The following is an 18,592-nucleotide window of genomic DNA, read 5'->3' on the forward strand; positions in this document are numbered from 1 at the left end:
TCTGTGGGCAGCACCGCCCCAGCAGGTGTTGTTTGATTAACTTACTTAGCAGAAGCTCTGGTCTAGTTACCAGATTGCTAGGAGAGCAGGCTGGGGTATGAATGGAAACACCCTGATCTGCCCCTCCTACTTTGTTAATTTCATTTAGAAAATGAGATTTCCCCATCTGTGGGTGCTTGATTCTAAAGCTCACCGAGCTGTCAAGTTACACCAAGTACAAGTGACTTCAACTCTACGTGGGTGCGGAGACACCCCCCCCAAAGCTTCCTCCCCCTTTTCCCCCTTATCTGAAATGTGCGGTCATGTCATGTCATTCATTCATTAAACAGTTGGCCAAACTACTGCACTGCAGGGCCCAGTTCTGGTTTAGCTGCTGGGCAGCAAATGCAAAATGTGGTTGCCTATTGACACTTGTATTCAACTAAGCTTCTGGGCTTGTTTAACTGTGTTCTAAATGGTGTTTGTACATCCACAGCTATTTTATTCTTTCTCTACCTTAACTCTAAAAATAAAAGAGTAAAGTAGAGGCATTCATTCATTCATGCATCCATTCCTTCAGGAGAGGAGAAGGCAAGGCTGGCTCCAGTCTTCTCCAAACTCTTTCTTGGTCTTTGGGGAAGGGAACTTGGGACTTACAGGTGCTCCACCTGCTGTTGTAAAGGTGCCCTCCTCCCATCACAGTTTCTGAGGACCTGGTCCCAGGCAACCCCACTCTGGAGGGCAGGGGAAGAATAGGAGAGGCCAGTTCCTGCCCCAGGGACTGTGGCCTCCTCTGAGTTAGGGAATGGGCCCAGCTTCTCCAGCTTCCAGATGGGGCTTTTTAGAAGCTCATACAGCCACTTCTGTTCCCGATGTTGTCTGAGGGCCTCTGACTGTTGCTGAGCCACCTCTGTGTGTCTGGGTGGCAGGCCCACCGCTGCGCTGACCAGAGAGCTCTGCACCTAGTGTAGACCCTGCTCTGCACTAAGGAGCCAGAGTCCTTGCAGACAGCTTCCCCTCTGGGCTGGCACAGAGAGTCTTGGAGGCATGGAGATGGTCATGGGGATTGAGAGAATTGGTGAGGGTGGTGGTTTAGAATCCCCAAGTCCCACATTGTTGTAAGGCACGGAGGGCGACCAACAGTGGCAAGATGAGTTCAGTGCCTTGGGCGTCTCTGCCCTGACACCATAAGTGGACTGTGATAAATGGAATTGGGGTGGGAGGAAGGGTCAAGAGGGGGGCAACAGGACATTATGGGATGGTGTGACAGGGCAAATGGGGAAGAAGCTGGGGTCAGAAACCCTAATCAAGTAACAGGTCCAGGCACGGAGTCCATACCTTCATTCTGGAGTCCGTGGCTCTGGGGCTTGGCTTCGCTCTCCACCTACCCTCTGAGGATGGCTGCAGGTGGGCTTGCTACCATCACAGCCCTTGGGTACGTAAGGGTCTAGCTTCCCAAATTAAACGCAGTCAGGGTGGCATTTACTGAGTGTTACGTGCCAGGCAATGTGCTAAGCCCTTGACATTGTACCATCTCAGTAAAGCCTCATAACCACCCACGAGGTCAATACTGTTATTACTCCCATTTGATAGCTGTGCACACAGAAGCTTAGAGAAGTCAAGGGCCTGAACTAAAGTCACATGGCTACACAGAGCTGGGGCCAGGACTTTGGAACCCAGGCTGCTCTCTACTCAGCTGAGGCTCTCTCAGACCTCTAGATCTTTGTCTTCCTCCCCAGCTCCACCTCCTTCAGCCTTTCACAGCCCAGCAGCGTGGAGAAGGCCTGGAAGAGGAGGGAAAAGAAGTCCAGTTTGAGGCTATATTTTGGTTCCTTGGTCAAAGGTGGGGTGCGGAAATAAGGGTGGAGAGTCTGGGGATTTTCTGGAGATTTCACTGCACCAAGATGTTGACTGTCTCCTCCCAGAGGAAAACAGATGAGCAAACTGCTCATTTTTTTAAATTAAATTTTTAAATTTTCATTAATTTTTTTAATTAAAAACAATTTTTTCCTTTTAACAAACACGAATACAGTATATCCTTTGCAGGGAAAAGCTAGAAAATACAGAAAGCAAAAATAAAAATATAAAATACCTTTGTAGTACACAAAGGTGATGACTACTAAAACTTTGCTTTTTTTTTTTTTTAGACAGGGTCTTACTCTGTCACCCATGCTGGAGTGCAGTGGTACAACCATGGCTCACTGTGACCTTGAACTCCTGGGCTTAAGGATCTTCCTGCCTCAGCCTCCCAAGTAGCTGAGACTACAGGTGCGTGCTATCATGCCTGGCTAATTTACAAAAAAAAAAAAAAGAAAAGAAAAAAATAATTATAGAGACAGGGTCTCCCTATCTTGCCCAGGCTGGTCTGGAAGTCCTGGCCCCAAGCAATCTTCCCTCCTTAGCCTCCCAAGTCTTTCCAGGATTACAAGTATGAGCCACCACATCTGGCCTGCATATATTTTTGCAAGCTCTTTCCTAAGTACCGACACATACACGCATATACTTTTCATATTCTTCTAATTTTTTTACTTCTATTTCATGGAAGGACATTATTTTTTTAAAAAGCAAAAATGGTATTATTATTTGGAAACTGCTTCTTTTTTCACTCAATAGTTTATCTGAACATCTTCCCTAATCAGGACATAGTCATCGACTCTATTACATTCAGTGACTGTGTGGCATCCTGTTTTATGGCAGCACCGTAATTCATTGAACTCATCTCCTAATGGTAGATATTTAGGAATTTCCAATTTTCTGTTCCTGCTAAGATTAACAGCTCTAGCTAAATCCCAGTGCATCCTTATAGAATCTTAATGTGAAACTGATGGGTGTAAAGGTGCATGTTGCCCAGCTGCCCTCAGGAGAGATTGTAGCTATTTATTCTCACAGTGTTTGAGACTCGCCACAGCCCCACCCCCAACACACACAAACATGTTGTTGTTATTCCTGGGAATATTCTTTCATTAGAAAAAAAAGGGTTGACAACTTGATACGTGAAATGCTATCTCATTATTGTTTTATTTAGCATTTCTTTAATTATTAATTGGGGTCAACAGGTTTTCATGTGCCCATTAGCCATTTTTATTTTGTCTTTGTGAATTGCCCATTCATGTCTTTTGTTCATTTCTCTATTGGATATTCTTTCTAACACAGTTGTCTTATTTTAGGTGAGTAATTCTTAGCTGTGGCATATTAGAATCACCTGGAAGACTTTTTAAAACACACATATCACACACACAAGCACACATACACACACCCCACACACAAGGAAAGCAGGCAAGAAAGCATCCCATCTCAAGATAAATATTTGGTGGGGCCTGGGTATGAGTATTTTTTGAAGTGTTCTTGTGCTTCTAATTTGCAGCCGTGGTTGAAAACCACTGTTATACATCAGATTTCTCCCACTGTCTGGCTCCAAATGCTTTCATTGCAGAATCTATTCTCATTTCGTTGACACCCAGTTTTCTCTTGTGAAAAATGGGCAGCAGAACTGCAAAGCAACACAGCACCCCCTCCCAAATTCTGCAAATCCCATGGGGGAGACCGAAGTTTCGGGAAGGAGGGTGAGACAGACGCTGTGGTCAGGCTCTTTGCCAGGTGGATTGGAAAAAATTAAAAGAGCTTTCTCAAGCAACGAGACTTGCCCTGTAGACAGTGTGCGCTCTCAGTGGAGGAGGAGAGAGCTGGGGTCTTATGGGACATTTGCTTTTCTGTTGCACCCATCTTCAGATACATAGCAATCTTACCCTTCCGAGGACTTTGAGGCTGAAGATTAGCACTTTATCTGAAGCAGTTCATCTCCTTTCATGAGAGACTGGAGAAGTTTGGGCCCAAGGAACTGAGTCCTTCAGGAGAGAACCTGTCAAGGCATCAGAGGGATCACTTGGGGATACAGGGGCTCCTCCACCACTTCTAGCCCTCTTGAGGGATTTATGACATTGTCAAACTTACTTGAATTCATTTCTATTAAAATGCACAGGAGCCGCTCCCCTTCCTCTTCACCTCTGTTCTACCTCAGGGCGTGGGATCCCACCTGGGGGACAGGATGGAATGAAAGGGTCTTTCCAGTGTTCAGTCAGGAAGGTCCCTGGAAACCCCCAGGCTGGCTCAGTGCCCTTCCATGTTGGAGACTGCTGAGGCCTCGTGGAGGATGACAGCAAATTTGGGTCCTCCAGGTGCTGTTGCTCCTGAAGTTGAAAGAATATGGTCAACGGCCTGAATCCTAGTCCACTTGGTGTCAGGTGTGTGGTCCCGGGCCTCAGTTTCTGCATCTGTAAAATGGAGATAGTAATGTTGATATTCAAGGTTATAACAGGACTAAAAACACAGCACATACAACACCGTAGATGCTTGATTAATGCCAAGGGTGATTTGTGGAGGTCCCTTCACGCCCTCACCCTCTCCAGTCAGGGCTAAGTGCTTTGAGTTTAGCTCCAGACTCTCCATCCTTTCTTTTTTCTTCTGAGATGGAGTTTCACTCTTGTTGCCCAGGCTAGAGTGCAATGGTGCGATCTCGGCTCACTGCAACCTCCTCCGCCTCCCGGGTTCAAGCAATTTTCCTGCCTCAGCCTCCCAAGTAGCTGGGATTACAGGCATGCTCACCGTGACCGGCTAATTTTGTTAGAGGTGGGGTTTCACCATATTGGTCAGGCTGGTCTCAAACTCCCGACCTCAGGTGATCCACCCGCCTTGGTTTCCCAAAGTGCTGAGATTACAGGCGTGAGCCACTGTGCCCGTTGACTCTCCATCCTTTCATCCCCAAGCCATCCTCCATTATTCTGTTGTTCAGGGGGCACAGGAGGCAACCCCCACCCAACTGGTCCCCCAGCCTCCAGCGCAGTGCAGCACCTATGCCAGAAGCTATGCCCCTTGGCTGGCATCCTGTATCCTGTCTCCCACCCTTTCCCTGTGAACCCCAAGCAACCTCAACCAGTTCCTCGCTACCCTTGCACTTTCCTGCCCAGACTTGACTTTAGAAATTCTATTGTAAATTTAATTTTCATTGAGCACTTACTCTGTGCCAGGGACCGTGTTTTGTATTCATTACCTTATTAGTTGCTCACAAAAACCTTTCATTATCCCATTTTACAGACGGGAAAGCCAGACTAGTTAGTGAAACCTGCCCAAAGCTACAGGGCATCAGGGAGCAGAGCTGGGACTCTGACCCCACCCTGCTCTGCTGACCTCCTAGGTGCCAGCTCCCAGGGAACTTAGATTTCAGGGGATGTCTTCTGTCCTTCCCCTGAGCTCCCACTGCATCCTGCCCCTCTCTCTCTTACACACTTGTCCCACCCTGCCCCACACTGCGATTTTCTGGCTACCTCTTATCTCCATTGACCATGATGAGTTCCTCCAAGGCAGAAAATACATCCTTGTAGCTTATTCATCTTTGAGTCTGGCACAATGCTTAGAACATTGCAGGTTCTTAAACTATTTTTCTAATTCAAAAGTAACACGTGCTCATTATGGAAAACAGACAAAATAAAGCAGAAACCAAATATCACCTATGAACCCATCACCCAAAGAAAATCATTGTTAATATTTTGACAAACTCTCTTCCAGTCCTTTTTAAAAATATATGTTTCCTTAGGCAAATAATATGTATTTTGCATAAAGTAGGTATCATACAATACCATTTTCTATGCTGCTTTTCACCTCATATCATGAGCAATTCTCCATGTCATTAGAACTGTTTTGAAAATGGGATTTTTTGATGGCTGCAGATTGTTCTCTCATGTGACTGAGCACTCTTCTTTAAACCCCTCCCACATTGTTAGGTTTTTCCGTTTGTTTGTTTGTTTGTTTGTTTGTTTGTTTTTGAGACGGAGTCTTTCTCCATTGCCCAGGCTGGAGTGCAGTGGCTAGATCTTGGCTCACTGCAACCTCCGCCTCCTGGGTTCAAGCGATTCTCCTGCCTCAGCCTCACAAGTAGCTGGGATTACAGGTGCCACACCGGGCTAATTTTTTGTATTTTGGGTAGGGATGGGGTTTTGCCATGTTGGCCAGGCTGGTCTCGAACTCCCGACCTCAGGTGATCCACCCACCTCCTTCCAAAGTGCTGGGATTACAGTTGTGAGCCACTGTGCCCAGCCTATTGTTGGTCATTTAAGGCCTCTCTGATTATTCCCATAGAATAAATTCCTGAAGTAGAATTGTTGGGATAAACAGGCTCTTGACAGCACAATTGGCCCTGAACAAACCCCTGCTCTATCAAACCCTCTCCCATCCTCCCCAAGCAGACCAGCCAGAAAGCCCCATCTTCTGGGGCCCTCCTCTCATCCCTAACCCCCAGCCCCCAACCTCCTACAACCCATTCAAAGGCTTAGAAGCAGGTGAGAGGGTCACCTGGAAGATGAGACTTGAGAGACCTGGCCGGCCTATCCCAAATCTCCCCTCACTCTGATCCGTACTCCACCATCAGAATCATCCCCTTGAGTCAAGGGCAGGGTGATTCAAAGGTTGTTGGCTGCAAAATGGACTTCTGGTGGGAGATATTGTGCAGTGAGCCAACATTCCTTAACACACCATGGCCTTAACCCTCCCTGTCACTACGTTAACAGCAGACACTTGGGTCTCAGGGAATGGGACACATTACAGAGTTATGAATGTGTTAAATTTTATTGTAAATATTACGTAAACATATTTTAAAATATTCTGGAAAAAAGACAAAAAGTTATGGTCACATCTTTTGAATTATTCCGCATTTTTCTAGGTGGAATAAGAAGGGAAGTAGTTCCTTCCTATGAAATGGGAATAATCTTTAGTGAAGGTTGGAAGTATCTTCAAGTGTATCCCAAACCTTCTGGGATAGATTTTCACTCAGCCTATAAATGACATCCATGAAGCAAGGGTCCACGTTCCTGGCAGAAGGCTGGATATGTGAGCCACGCCAGGTGCTGAGGGCCCCTCAGAGACCATTGACAATAGAGGGTCAGAGTGCTTTTCCAGCTCCATTGCCAACAACTTGGGATGTAATCTAAACAGATGCTAAATGGATCAATCCTTTGAGGAAATTTGTGTCAATTTCCAAGTCACTCCTGGTCATCATCCAGGAAAGACCATTTTTATTAAAGTACCCCAGGGCTGCCTGCAGGAACCATTTTCCCTGTCTCACCAGTCAATAATCAGCAGGACTCCCTGCTATTTCAGGGAACAAAGACAGGGTCGCTGTCCTCGAGGGGCTCAGTCCACCCTCCCGCTCTGTCCACCCTCCAGCGGGGTCTGGGCTCCAGAGCGGAGGTTCTCAAGCTTCCGCAGCGTCAAAACCGCTTGGAGGTCCATGACACCCAGTCTGCTGGTGCAGGGGTTCTGATCCAGAAGATCTCGGGTGGCTACAGGAGCCGCATATTTTTCTACCAAGTTCCCCGGGGATGCGGCTCTTGGCCCCAGGACTGGGCCCAGGAGGTCAGAGAGAGTGACCGTCAGGCGCGGCGCCGCGGGGAGACGGCCCGGGCTCAGATCCCAGGGTGGAGGCGGGGGCGAGCGCCCGGCAGAGGGGACGGGGGGCGCCGAGGGGGCCTGGCGCGGCCGCCGGGCCTTGGAAGCGCGACGCGGAAGCCGCCGGAGGCCGGAAGCTGGGGCGCCCCCGAGCGGGCGGGCGGCGGCCCTGCGGCTCCGGGCGGTTCGGCAGCGCAGCGCGGCGCGGCCGCCTGCAGGCTCCCAGGCTCGGGTCCAGCCGCCACGACCGGCTCGCGTGGCTCCGGGGGAGCGGCCGAGAGTGAAGCGCGGAGAGGGCGCCTCGGAGGCTGCCGGGGCGGCGGGGCGGTTGTCCTCTCTAGAGGGAGCGGAGCTTCCCCCTGCCCCCAAGAGCACCGGTAGCCCCGGCCCCCCGCATCCTGGCATCCCGGGCCCGGCGGCCAGAGCAGACCCTGCGCCCCCTCGGCTTTCCGGTCCTCGTGCGTCCCCCGGGGCAGAGGCGCGAGGAGGGACGGCCGGCTGAGGCCTGTCACGCCTTCATTCCCGAGTGTCCAGGCGGACGGGGTCCCTGCCTCTCCAACCCCTCCTCTCCCTTGGCTTCCCCCAGGGCACAGAGCGCTCCTCCTTGTCCACAGGAGACACAAGGCTTCAAACGCACACCCCCACACCCCAACCCTCTCCAAACACACTCAGGGCGCTGGCCACTGGTTCTCCTTCCTCTTTCCTTCCTTCCTTCCTTCTTCTTCTTTTTTTTTTTTTTTTTTTTTTTTTTTTTGACAGAGTCTTGCTCTGTCGCCCAGGCTGGAGTGCAGTGGCACGATCTCAGCTCACTGCAACCTCCGCCTCCTGGGTTCAAGCGATTCTCTTGCCTCAGTCTCCCGAGTAGCTGGGATTACAGGCATGCGCCACCACGCCCGGCTGATATTTTTGTATTTTTAGTAGAGACGGAGTTTCACCATGTTGGCCAGGCTGCTCTCAAACTCCTGACCTCAAGTGATCCGCCCGCCTTGGCCTCCCAAAGTGCTGAGATTACAGGCGTGAGCCACCTCGCCTGGCCCTTTTTTTCCTTTTTTTAAGAGAGGAAGATCTCGCCCCTTGCCCAGGCTGGATTCGAACTCCGGGGCTTAAGCGATCCTTCCGCCTCAGCCTCTCCAGCAGCCAGGACTGCAGGTGCGCACCACCGTGCCCGGCGTAGCCACCCGTGTTCTATCCCCAACACAGCTCCTTAGATGGTGACTTTTAACAGCTCACTTCGCCTCCCTGTCCTCAGTTTCTCCTTCTGGAAAGGAAATGGATTGGATGGGGATGGTTTCTGAGGCTCCTTCCAGCTCAGTTGTCCACCTTAAAGGTGTAAGTGGCAGAGGGTGGAGCGGGTCTGGTTCAGGGAGGAGAGCTGGGAGTAAAGGCAGGCCAGGGGCTGTGAGGTGGGTGGAGGAAAGGAAGACAGGAGGGAGGAGAGCGGGGCATGGAGGATAGCTTTGCCAGCCTAGCCCACCAGTCCCGGCCTCTAAGAGCAGGCTGGCAGAGCCCCAAGAGCCTATACCACGGAAGGCCCCCATGGGAATCCCCTCACTCTCTGGGTGCCTGAGTTTGCAGATATCTGTTTGCCAAAGGATGAGGGAAGGAACAGGAAGGAACGTGCCGGCAGGACTGGAAAATCCAGCTGGGCAGGAGATAGCTGTGGCTGCACCTCGCACTGGAGGCTGAAGCTTTGCTTGGCTCTGCCCCTGTGTCACGTGTCAGGTGAGGCTGCTGGACCCCTGGAAGCCCCGCCAAGGGAAGTGACTACCACCAGGCCGCAAGCTCCTGTGCAGAAGTCTAGCAGCCTTTAGCTTTGGGGCCATACACATGTGCTTCCAAGACGGTAGGCAGATGACGTTCGATTTAAATCCACTTTCCTATACGTTTACTCAATGAGTTCAAAGATGCTTTTCATTTACAAGCTTGGCGGCAGCTTCCAACACATTAACCCAAAGGCCTTCATGTTCTCCCCAGCCTACCCCTTTGTCCCTCTGCAGAAAGGGAACCTCCTGCAAAATGTCCAGATGGTTCAGAGAAGTATATATGACAGGCTGGTTGCAAGTGGCAGGAACGCCCCTCTAAGTAGTTTAAAGACATGTGTATGGGTGTGTGTGTGTGTGCACGCGTGTGCATGTATATAATTTATTTTTTGCTGAAATAATTTTGGTAAAGGTAATTAACTAAAGGTAAATAACTAACCTTTACCAAGAGCAGGGATGTGGCTGGGCCCAGAATGCAAGACTCTCCGATAGCAGCTCCCAAGCTTAACAAGTTAAAGACACACTGCAGCTTTTCTCCAAAATTCTAGTTAAAAGCTGAGGCCGTCACCAAGCAATTGTTGCCAAGAGCTCAGGATGTTGTGGTTGGAGGGGCCTGCGCCAGAGGTCCACTTCTGAACCAATCAGCAGGGCCCGGAGGCTGGGCCATGTTCTGCTTACCTCACAGCTTCCACACCCACAGGGTTTTGGGAACCGGAGGCAGGCGGACAGCCCCAGGAGTCATAATGAGAAGAAATGCTACCTCGGTACAGTGGACGAACGTGCAAACCACACAGAAAGTTTGAAAAAGGTCTACTGGAGGCTCTGCTTTCTGGTAATGGCTCCAAAATACAAAGGGCCTCACACTCCGGCACTGACGAAGTCCATACGGCTCTTAGGCTGACACCCACCAGCCAGTCAATGGGAGAGCTGGGACCAGAGGGCTGACTTGACCTCTTCAGCAGGAGTGTCCAAGGCCTTTGTGGGCGGTGGTGCAGGTTGTGCGTGTGAATAATGAAGGCAATTCATTATTACTCAGAACACAACACCTTGGCGATCTTTAGAAACATGAGAAACAGAGCTTCCAAGGTACCTGCTCACACGCCTCTCTGGAGGTAATCGCTGTGCCGTGGCTCTTAATGAGCCACTCTCCACATGGCCTGAGGCCTGGCACCGTGGGAATTCCCTCTGTCCCTGAGTCATAGGCCTCTGCTACTGAACTGTAAATAGGGACCGGGTCAATGACAGCGGGACAGCTGGCCCAGGGAGCAGGGTTGGGGTGGGGACTGCTGGGAGGCTGTCGTGTTAATCTCTCTCTACCATAGAAGGCACTCCTTGGGTGACCCCCGTGACTGTGATGCAGAACAGGGAAGGAGAGTGGGTGTTAACCTTGAGCCTAAGGCTCCTCCTCCACCTGTGGGACTGTAAGCCACCTCTCCTGGGCTGAGGGCTCTGGAAGGAGGCTTGGCTGCTCCTCAGCACTCGGGGAGCGGTTTTTCAGGCACACACACTTGAGCTCCATGACCTCCCAGATTCCCACCGCCCCTGCTTGACTCTTCCCCTGTCTCCCCTTCCTGGAATGACCCCCTCTGAATTCCTTTGACTGTTCTCTGGTTGTCAGTCTCACAGTGAGAGGTGTGTAAAGCATGAGGTGACCTTGGGCAAGTTGTTCAACCTCAGTGTTATCACCTGTAGAACGGAGAAAACAAGACTACATACTTTGGAGGTAAGTGTAGGTTCCAATGAAATAACAGAGCTTGAGAGGTCCTCTAGGCACATGGACCTGGAGCCAGACCCCCTGGGTTCAGATCTGTCTTGCCATGGGTTTTGGGGCAAGTTCCTTTTCTGTGCCTCAGTTTTATCATCTGTAAAGTGAGATGAGAATAATGGTACCTATTTCTTAGGACTCTTGGGAGAGTCAATGAGCAAATACACAGAAAACACCTTGAACAGGGCCTGGCGCTAAGTGCTGGGTTGAGAGCTAGCTATTATTGTTGTTGTCAGAGAGCTTAATATTGTGCTGTGCATACAGGAAGCTCTCAAGAAATGATAACTCAACAAAAGAAAATAAAACAAAACCCGAACCTGCCTCCTTCAATCGGGCCTTGTTTCCTAAATGAGCCTGAGCTCCTGGGTGAGGTGCGGCACAGCAAGAGTTTCACACAATTTTGATCCTGTATCCGAAAAGCTGCCGGACACTGTGTTTTTCTTACCCTTCTTTTTGGGGGTGGAGTGAGGATGTCACAAACTCCCTTGGGAAACTGATGAAAGCTACAGACCCTCTCCCCAGAAAGGTGCTTGGAAGCAAATATTCACAAGATGTTGCACACAGTTTCAGGGGGTTCCTGGGCTCCCTGGGAGCCAGGGTGAGAAGCTCCATTTTAGATGGTGCACTGTGCCATGTCTCATTTGTTGGTTTGATCCCAACAAAACACAAGCTAGCCCTGCTCCTTTGCTCATCGGTGGGTTGTACCCCAGCTTCCACCCTGGCTCTGGGGACTCTCCTTGATTCCTCTGCCCAGGCCCTCTGGCTCAGTGCCAGCTCCAAGCTACAAAACTTGGCTGGGAGTTGAATGCAGAACTTGTTCAGCATTTGAAGGCTAAGAAAGAAAAAGGAGGAAAAAAGTAGACTCGACTTAGAAAAAAATCAGACAAAAGAAATCATCCTCCAAGCCAAGTGCTATAATTCATAGAGCTCATATTTGCTGAGTGAGACTAAATGGTATTTATGGCTAAGCGGCCCTGGATTCACCCTGGGTTGAGTGATCCAGGAGTTGCCCAAAGTCTGGTGGAGAGGGCGGGGTGGGCCTGAGGGCTGGAAGACCAGACAACTTGCACAGGGAGACTTTGTTGCTGTTCACAGATGATGTGGTTTTTCCCCTGCTTAATGTTAAGTGTAGTTTCAGAATTTTGTATGTGTTTCTGGGAAGATGATACCCTCAAACAATATTACTTGGGGTAGATGGTATACTTAGAATTGGATTATTAGCCATAGGGCCCATTCATTCATATACTCATTCATTCAAGGTTTATGAGGTGCCTTCTTTGTATAAGAAGCTGTTCTAGGCACTGGGGATACAGTAGTGATTGTGGCGATAATGGTCCCTGTCCTAATTAAGTTTACAGTGTTGGCAGGAGAGACAGAGAACACAAAATAAACAGTAAATATATCTTGGATGATATGGTGTGATAAGAAGAAAAATACAGTAGGCTGGGATCTAGAGAAGGTTGGGGGGCACACTTTCAGTGAATGGTCAGGAAAGGCTTCTTCCAGCAGAGGCTGAAGTGGGGAGGGAGGGAGTTCAGCACAGGTCTGAGAAAGGCCACTGTGAGGAAGGAGGACCAGGCACCAGGTGACCAATCCTGATGGGGCTGGGATAGCCCAGTAGGAGTGATGACCCACAGGGCCAGTTCCCACTGCTGGGGGTTTCTGGATGACGAGGTTGTTGAGCACCCCCATGCTTATGGATACCATGAGAGGAAGCATAGGGGATAGAGGGACAAGCTAAATGACACTAGGAGGAGACAATCAGATAAATCCAGAATGTGGGACATTCTACAAGACGACTAGCCTGATCTCTTCAAAAAAGCCATGTAATGAAAAATAAAAGTGCAGCCATAAAAAAGAATGAAATCATGTCCTTTGCAGCAACCTAGGAGCAGCTGGAAGCCATAATCCTAGGCAAATTAATGTGAACAGAAAACCAAATACTACATGTTCTCACATAAGTGGGAGCTAAACATTGGGTTCTCATGGACATACATAAAGATGGCAACAGTAGATACCAGAGACTACTAGAGAGGAGAGGGAGGGAGAAGGGGAAGGGTTGAAAAACTAACTGTTGCATACTGTGTTCACCAGCTGGGTGGCAGGATCATTTATACCCCAAACCTCAGCATTATACAATATGCCCAGGTAACAAGTCTGTACACGTACCCCCTGAATCTAAAATAAAAGTTGAAATTATAAAGAAAAAGAAAAAGATGGGAGAACTGTTCTAGATGAAAAGAAACATACAACCAAATGAGGTGTATTTTCCTTGAGCAGCCCCTGGTTTGAACAGGCAAACTATAAAAGACATTTTAGGGACATTTGGAGGAATTCAAATATAGACTTCATTTCAAATGGGAGTCAGAAATTATGTTTAACTGTCTTAGGTGTGATAACAGTGGTGAGGTTAGATATGGAAAATCATCCCTTTATTTTGGATATGGTGTTGCTGTGTGTGGGTGACATGGGAGAATGTCCATAATTTATTCTAAAAAATTTCAGTAAAATAAACAAGTAAATAAAATCTAAGATATTTGAAGTTAGGGATGGCTCGAGGGAGGAAGATGAGATACCCTAAAGGACACCATTCACCTTCCTGGGCTTGGCCAGGTACCAGATGCTTGACAAACCCAAGGGTGAACACTCTCTGTGAGTTTGGGATGGAACACACAAGCACCTGGCACATAGTAGGTGCTTATTAGAAGTTGAATGAATGGATGGATGGATAGTCTTTGTTGGGATTTACTTCCCAGGATGGGCCCTGGCTGATCACTCCCTTTGCACGTGTTCACATCCCACCCATCTTGCAGGCCACCGCAAGACAATTAAAAACATGGGCCCATCATAAGACAATTAAAAATGTGGACAGGTTGCCAAGGGTCACCTTTTATGGACATGCCTATGAGATCCCTCTGAGGTCTCTTTGGGTGATTCTGGGCCACATGGCCGTCTCCCCAAACTGAGCCCCTTCCCAGCCTCCTGACAGGGCTTACTTCTGTAGCCTCATCATTAAGTCAAGAGTAGGTTGCTCATAATCATTTGATAGCGAACAGCTGATCTGACGGTCCCTAATTAGTTCATTGAATCAGGTGCTGCATATTAAATACCCTAATGCCCTAAAAAGCTCCCAACCCAGGCAGTATACAATGTAGATACTCACTAAGATCTTGGTGTCCTAAACAATAACACCTAACATTTATTGAGCACTGACTATTTCCAAGCGTTATGCTAAGTGGTTGTAGATGTTGCAGTTATACCCTATGGAGATTCATGTGCTAAGGGTTTAGTGCTCTGGTCTGAATGTTTGTGTCTCCCTCAAAATTTATATGTTGAAACCAAATCCCCAATGTGGTGGTGTTAAGAGTTGGGGCACCTGGGAGGTGTTAGGCCACGAGGGCAGAGCCCTTGTGAGTGGGATTAGTGCTCCTATAAAAGGGGCTTGGGAGCTTACTTATCCCTTCTTCCAGGTGAGGACGCTGTAGGAAGGCATCTGCGAAGCGGAGAGTGCACCTTTACTAGACGCGGAGTCTGCTGGCGTCTTGATCTCGGACTTTGCAGCTTCCAGAACCGTAAGCAACACATTTCTGTTGTTTATAAATCATCCAGTCTAATGTATTTTGTCATAGCCGCCCAAACAGACGAAGACAATGAGTTATCTCTAACTCCCCTAAGTAGGCTGTTTTGGTATTTTTTCTTTTAATTCCTAGCCACATTTTACATACTGGTCTATGGTCTCACAACAGAAGTGGCGGTGCCCTCATTCGAACTCTGGCTGCCACTTTTCTGCCTCTTTTCCAGGAGTGATACACAGGCCACCTCTTCTGTGACCTTGAGGGCTCAGGATTCCTCATGTCCTGAGTTGAGGCTGGTGCGTTTGAGGACATATGGCCTAGGCAAGCCGTGAGCTGGCAGGGCCCCAGAGCTGCCTCATGCATAAAACACAGTTCCAGTTATGAGTTTTGTTTTCTACCAAGCCCCACGTTGAAATGATTATCTAAAATCGCGCATGCCCTTTCTTTCATGATCCTTCAGAAGCACACCACAAGACCATGAAAACTCAGGCAGATTGACAGGTGTGTCGTTTTACGGATGTGCCTGGAAGGACCCTCTCCCCAGAGGTCAGCCCCGCGGAGGTGTATACTGTGGTGGCAGCCACTCCTCTTCAGCAGGGAAAACCATCATGTCTTCAAGCACCTTTGGGTTTCTTGTCAGTCAGTGGGGAAAGGGATTCCCAGCAGGTCCCCAGGAGCATTTGCAGCTCGGACCCATCACCTTTTCTTCTCTTTGCTCTTCTGTTAGTGCTGGGTTGCCGTCCATTTCCCTGTCAGTGGAGGCTGATATTAGATAAATACCAGCTGTCACCGGTGGGCTCTGCCCAGATTTTCTACCCCTGACTACATCCTTTCAACAGGTGTCTGGTGACACAGAGCCCATGTGGTCCTGTCTGCCTCACAGATGTTAGGTTCCAGCCAAAAAAAAAAAAAAAAAAAAAAAAAAAAACAAACAAAAACCACAACCCTAGGGTGGAAAAGAAGTGTCCAGATTTTACTGAAAATGAGGCTTTCTAGGGCTGCTGACTAAGGCGTTTTCTTTCCAAACATCTGAAACAGCAAACAGATTGTAAATTAAGAGGGAGTTACAAGATAGTAGCTGAAGGGAAGCAATACCTGCCTGTCTTCTGGGTTGTAGCTGTTGCTGCACGGCCAGGACAGCAGTGGCCAGGACAGGTGATTAAATAGGGTGGGGGAGAAGGAATCACCGTGGAATAGGGGTGCCGAGACAGATATTAGGTTAACAGGAAGTGAGTTCAGTCCTCTTCTTTGAGCCAAGGGCGAACATTTTATCTGACAAGAGCTTGAACTGACCCGTGCCATTCTCTGATTCCCACCCAGATCAAAGTTCAGACTCCCAAGGCAACTCAGCAGAAATAAAGTGAAATAAATTGCAACCCCACTCCCCTGATGCTTCCTAGGACTAAAGTGTTCTATGAGGAGTTGGACAGTCCTTAGGCAAGACTTATCTCCTCCCACTGAGTAAAAATACTGATTTTGGTAACATGTCTCCATTCAGCTGAGGGTCTCTTTTAAGCTGTGGCTTAAATTTATTTGTTTTTAAAAATTGTTGGCTGAGCACAGTGGCTCATGCCTGTAATCCCAGCACTCTGGGAGGCTGAGGCGGGCAGATAACCTGAGGTCAGGAGTTCAAGGCCAACCTGGCCAACATGGTGAAACTCCATCTCTACTAAAAAATATAAAAATTAGCTGGATGTGATGGTGCACACCTGTAGTCCCACCTACTTGGGAGGCTGAGGCAGGAGAGTCATTTGAACCTGGGAGGTGGATGTTGCAGTAAGCCAAGATCACACCACTGCACTCTAGCCTGGGCAACAGAGCAAGACTCCATCTTAAAAAAATTATTTTTATAGAGACAGGGTCTCACTATGTTGCCCAGGCTGGTCTTGAACTCCTGGCCTTCAGCCATCTTCCTGCATCAGCCTCCCAAAGTGTTGGGATTACAGGTGTAAGCCACCGTGCCCAGGCTATGTGACTTGAATTTATAACAGAAGGAGAGCCCCCAGTGTGGCTTGCTTTGGCAGTAATCCTGCTGGGTTTGGGGGTCCTTGGGCCATGTTGGGAAGCCTGGTCCCAGAGCTACAAAGTCAGAAGCAACTCCACCTACCCTCCCTGCACCACCTCCAGCCCAAACTTGGAAGTCTTGCTTTGGATAACAGAGAAAAATAAAAGGTTGGGGGTGGGGTGCGGTGAGGCTGACAGTGGGTGGGGCAGGTTTCCTTAGGGAGCATGCCTTCAGGTGCTCCTGTGGTATCACACTGAGAGGCATCTTTACTGATTTCCTCCAACCATCCACTCAGGGCACCCTAGGAGGAATGGTCAGGATGGGTCCTAGGTTCAGGGGTCTCTCCTACAGAGCTGTGTACATGCTTTTCAACTAGGGGCTCCCTGGTGCTGTGGGCTGTAGAGCTGTACCCCAGGAATAGGATCACCCCATATCCAGCTCTTACCTGCTGGTTACACAAGGCAGGGATTGAGGCAAAAGCCAACAGAAACAGATAGCATTTGGCAGAATGAAAACCGAAGGGTTTGGGGGGTTGCTTCAGAGCTTGGAGAACTGAGTCAGTGATTGATAGAATATGATATTTTGGGGGAAAATTTGGACATTGCTTGAGGTGAGGGTCACAATGTTTGCAGGCAGAAGCAAAGCACAGATTCAGGAAGGGTCCCCGTACATTCCCCTGAGGGGCTCATGCATAAACTGGTTTAGGAAGCAAACAAAATGAAAGTCAGCCCATGCACCAGGCACTGTGCCAGAGAACAGGGGACAAACATGAGCCAGATCCAGTCCCTGCTCTCAAGGAGCTCATGGCCTGAGGGAGAGAGACAAGTAAATCCATCATCAGGAAGCAAGGTGAGAGGTGACATAACAGCCTTCATCCCACTGAGGCTGATGCTCTGTGGCTAAGTGTTCAGGCTCTGTGATCCTTCAGATCTGGGCTCAAGACTTTTCTGCTTCCTGGCTCTATGACCTTGGGGGAAGTGACATCATGTCCCGTCTTGGTTTCCTTATCAGGAGATGAGTTCAGGTACCTTTTAGGGTTACTGTGAGCATTAAGAGAGAATGTGTGTGAGGCCCAGTACTTGGCACTCAGCAGAGCTCTTAATAAATGTGAAGTAGTTTTATTATGAGCATTACATGATCAGAGAGATTTGCCAAGCAATCGCAGAGGCTGGAGAGCCAGCTCTGTCTGTGGGGGTGGCCCAGAAAGGCTCCCTGAGGAAATGAGGCTGGCTGGCTGGTGAGAAAGGCTTTTCCTAAGAGACGATGAGCGTGGGCCAGCCCTCAGTGGGCATTTGGTAACTAGCAAGGAGCTGGTAGGCCAGGTGGGAGCCTCCATGCAGAGAGGACGATCCCAGTGCTGTGGAACCTGCCAAGGAGCTGACTGTCCAGAGGGTAAGGGGGTACCATGAAGGATGCTCAACAGGAAAAGAGCAATCCATTGACATAGTGGAAGGTTAAATTGGAGGTGGGACGGGCAGAGGAAGGTCAGCATGAGGCTGTTAAAATAATCATGTAAAGATGATGAAGGCTTGAAGAGAGAGGCAATGGATACTTAGGAGGTGTCACTGACAGGATTTCAGGCCAATAGGATGAGGGGTAAGGAAGGGGAGCAGGCTGAGAGTGAACCTGAAGTGTGGCAAATGGAGCAAGGGCGATCCTAAGGCCAGAGGCATGGTGGGGTCGGGTGGAGGGCTGGAAGGCTGTGAGCACAAGCTTTTGTGGTACACATGTTTAATTGCAGGAGTGTCTTGGGGACACCTAGGTGGGGACGGCCATAGGGTTGTCAGAATAGTGGTGCAGGGCTGAGCACAGTGGCTCACGCCTGTAATCCCAGCACTTTGGGAGGCCAATGAGGGCGGATCACTTGAGGCCAGGAGTTTGACACCAGCCTGGCTAACATGGTGAAACCCCATCTCGACCAAAAGTACAAAAATTAGCTGGGCTTGGTAGCACACAGCTGTAGTCCCAGCTACTTGGGAGGCTGACACAGGAGAATTGCTTGAACCCTGGAGGCGGAGGTTGCAGTGAGTCAAGATTGTGCCACTCAACTCCAGCCTGGGTGACAGAGTGA

The 18,592-nt window shown here is 49.2% G+C and overlaps 1 long non-coding RNA gene across 1 annotated transcript; it reads right to left on the bottom strand.

Annotated features, from left to right (window-relative positions):
* Nucleotides 1-534: 534 nt before the first annotated feature.
* On the bottom strand, nucleotides 535-9,724 carry LOC130541257 (uncharacterized). The gene is made up of 4 exons (XR_008955304.1): nucleotides 9,616-9,724; nucleotides 3,931-4,250; nucleotides 3,726-3,838; nucleotides 535-1,763 (listed from the first exon to the last, which is right to left on the bottom strand). It is a non-coding gene; the product is annotated as an uncharacterized LOC130541257 (long non-coding RNA).
* Nucleotides 9,725-18,592: the final 8,868 nt, after the last annotated feature.

The sequence above is a fragment of the Pan paniscus genome, chromosome 12, assembly GCF_029289425.2.
Source record: "Pan paniscus chromosome 12, NHGRI_mPanPan1-v2.0_pri, whole genome shotgun sequence".
Taxonomy (NCBI): domain Eukaryota; kingdom Metazoa; phylum Chordata; class Mammalia; order Primates; family Hominidae; genus Pan; species Pan paniscus.